Source organism: Hyposmocoma kahamanoa, unplaced genomic scaffold (assembly GCF_003589595.1).
Source record: "Hyposmocoma kahamanoa isolate Upper Pololo Valley unplaced genomic scaffold, ASM358959v1 210, whole genome shotgun sequence".
NCBI lineage: Eukaryota > Metazoa > Arthropoda > Insecta > Lepidoptera > Cosmopterigidae > Hyposmocoma > Hyposmocoma kahamanoa.
In genome coordinates, this window is record NW_020653731.1 from 10,814,416 (window position 1) to 10,818,024 (window position 3,609).

Here is a 3,609-nt window from a genome sequence, read left to right on the forward strand (position 1 = left end):
ACACACACACACACACACACACACACACACACACACACACACACACATACATACACACACTCGTAAAAAAAAGAAAATGTTCATTATTTTGCTCTTTTTTGTATTTTTGAATAATATTTTTTTTATTGTTTTTTCTAACATATTGCTTTGTATAAAGTGATTTTTGTTTATTCATCCCTCATATCGATCATTCCTGTCACAGTCAAGGTGGAGACCTATAGCACAGGGTTTCCTAGTTTAGGCTCCAGCTTTCACAGACAACAAACGTTTTGTTTACATGAGAATGTCTAATTATTGTTTGAGTTGTGTGTGAAGTAACTAAACTTTCTTTTTAATTTCATATTTTTGGGACTGTTTTGTTCAGAACTGGCTTTTTTATTATATCCAGTGACAGGACGAACAAGTCGTGCACCTGATGGTAAGGTACACGCCTGTCCATGATAATTGCAGTGCCACTTAGAGCTTCAAATCGCACAGATCTGATACTGCCAATGTGCCCGTCACCCAGAGACATAAGTTGACAAGTCCCATGTGCCTGTAATTTCACCAGCACCCTTACCCTTCAAAATCGGACCGTAGCATTGCTTACATTACTGCTTGATTGCAGAAATAGGTAAAGTGGCAGCACTTCCCTGGATGAACTCTTTCGCAAGGAGCTCTACTGCTACTAATGACCTTTTCAGAATATCAAATTTACAAAATCCTAGCATTGACACTATCAACTTACAACTGAGATGATTTAAGATTAGTAGACTTGAGACCCGGGTGATTTGTGTGGTTGTCATTACTATTGTAAACGGGCTTGTATAAAGAGACTGGTACGAATGGAGGAGGCCTGCCCTAGTTGGGAGACAGGGGTGATGATATATATACATACATATATGTACATATTACACAGAACTCGTAGGAATCTTTGCATTAATCCAATATATTCTAAACACACTCTCGTCTATTCTATATTATATATACATTAGTGTCGAGTGAACAGGGATGGAATAAAAGATTCCAGACACGTCTTACGTGAATGTCAACCGGGAGTGACGCCGGAATTTCATATCTACGCGAAACTCGAACAGCTGCGACCTAACAATGAACTAAGAATATATTTCGATAAATTACACACCACTGTGTATTTTCTTTTTGGGCTTAAGAAACTTTATTCTCCGAATTCACAATCAAAGATAGGCCAAGCGCCCGGGTTTTAATTGGGTTAAAATCTATTAATGCCAGAAATCGAGGGCAAATATTTGTAAATAGAGTTTTGGCCAAATATAAACGATAATTTTTACCACAAAATGTTTATTACTTGCTTACATATTTCGCCTTTCTAAAATGAATCTATACAAAAACTCGGTATCTATATCCATAATCTTGGATCGATTTTCATAAAAATATAATCGCAATCGCAAACGAAAGCGTACCGGATGGCAAGGTGGGTCAAAATATCTAATAACTATGGAATTATATAAACTTTGTATTCGTCGTTTCTGCCCACGATTTTGTGTAGAACGGGTTAAAACCCAGCGCTTTGAATAAAAACTTGGTTAAAATCCGCGCGGGTTGATTAGGTTTTAGCCCACCTCTGTTTATTCACAATTCATTTGAATGAGAAATTATGGACTAACTAAATATTAATAAGCACTTCGGAGAATCGCAGTTTCGTTGTCGGGGTCACCTTCCATTATGAATTCATTCAGTTGGGGATTTTTTAAATAATAGCAAGTGATGGGACGAATACGTCGTGCGCATAGTGGTAAGCGATTCCGCCACTGATACGTCTTCCCGGGCGTCTTTGGCGGACCCGAACTTGGGTATGGACTCGCTGGGATTTGTGGTGAGCTGCAGATACGTACATGTTTGGCTGCCCCGGTGGTATATGGCCGAGGCGTCTCTCACGTGCGCATCTAGCGCATCTTAGTAGCGCGGTCTAATTGAGAGGGCTTAGAGCGAGGAGACGAGCGGGCCACGTGAGTTTAAGTTGGAAGCTATATCCTTACATTATCGCAGGGCACTGCGACCTGCATCTCCTGCACTCGCCCGGAGAGCTAGTAGACGATATGCTTGATATCCTCTGGTCGCACCGGCCACTTCGGTTATCAGAAACTGGAAAGACGCCGTTTTTTGGCGTCGGGAAGTGAGCGTGCCTTACTGCTCCGCCACCAATAAGGAGATTTGGTAGTGAACTTTAGAGTCGACGGCATAGCGGTGGCAACCGCTAGTTGTGCTATGCGTAACGGGAAGTGAGCGTGCCTACAGCTCCGGTACCTTTCTGGAAAATAGGGAGGATACTAGCCTCTTGAGAACCGGTTGAAGTCAGTGACAACGGTCTGTGGCATCTCTGTACACTGGCTGATCTAGGGTCAGAACCTGAATTGTTATAATGTCCTTCGCGCATAACCAAGAGGTTGATAGGGAGGGTCACTATATTCAAAACGTATGTAGAAAAGGTATGGGAGCTGTCCAAGGATTGCAATAACTCGTTTATTAAATTTTCACCTTAATATTCGAAAGTACAAAAAACAAATTATCCTGCAATGGATTTTTAAATGTCACGTGGCGAATTCATATTGAGACCTCCACGGTTCTTTACTTCTAGTTGTAACGATTACTTCACAAACGATGACACAAATGAACCACGTGTCAAATTCAGTTTACGCGTTGCACAACTCGTTTTAATAAGGTTTAAAATATTTCTTATTCAATGAATCAAGGAAGATTACAAATTTTACCCATTAAATTTTCAAACGAAAATGAAGTTAACGGAAAGTAAATCCAGTCATGCGTAAATTACCTAAATATTATTAAAATTTAATGACAAAATCTTCTATAGTCTGTCTTTTTTGAGGAGGGAGTAAAATGACAGTTCATTGCTCGCTTGCGAGCAACTAGTGATTGCAGTCGATAAATATTCTGTCGATTATCGACTGCATATTAGTCACGCTTATGGAATAAATACCTGAACTGAATGATTGGAACGTCGTCGTGACATTCACAATTGAGTCATTTTTGGGAAAATTTTAGCTTCCTTCACTATATATCGATAAAACTATCGACAATAACTACATAACTATTAAAATTTTTGTGAAAATTGGCAACCCTACAAATGTCATTTTACTCCGTCTTCAAAAAAGACAGTCTATAATTACTAAATAAATATCACTAAATACTCCAATAACTTTTTCCCTTCCAAATTTTAAGTTACGAACATTGGTGTTATAGGGAACGATATGAGAGAAATTCAGAAACATTTAACCGTTCTCGAATCGCAATACGATAACAAAAACTTCGTAGGAAGTTTCATATTGTGATTTATCGCTTAATGTTTGGTAATTTTATTGCGCGCGATATCATCTTGTTTCCTTAAATAATTTTCTTTACAAGTTATTTGTATACGGTAGTTATATACAGTTAAACAAATAGGAGCTTGGCTCCAGATAATACAATTAAGCTCTAGAGCAATGTACCTAGAGTGCTAAAGTTGGAGCCCACTTGTCAACACCATTTGGTTAACATTAGCTATTTGGATCCGTGAAATTGCAGATCGGAAGAGTTCTTTGGTAGTCATGTTGAACAAGTCTGCATGAGTTTTTTTATGATAACAAGTGACAG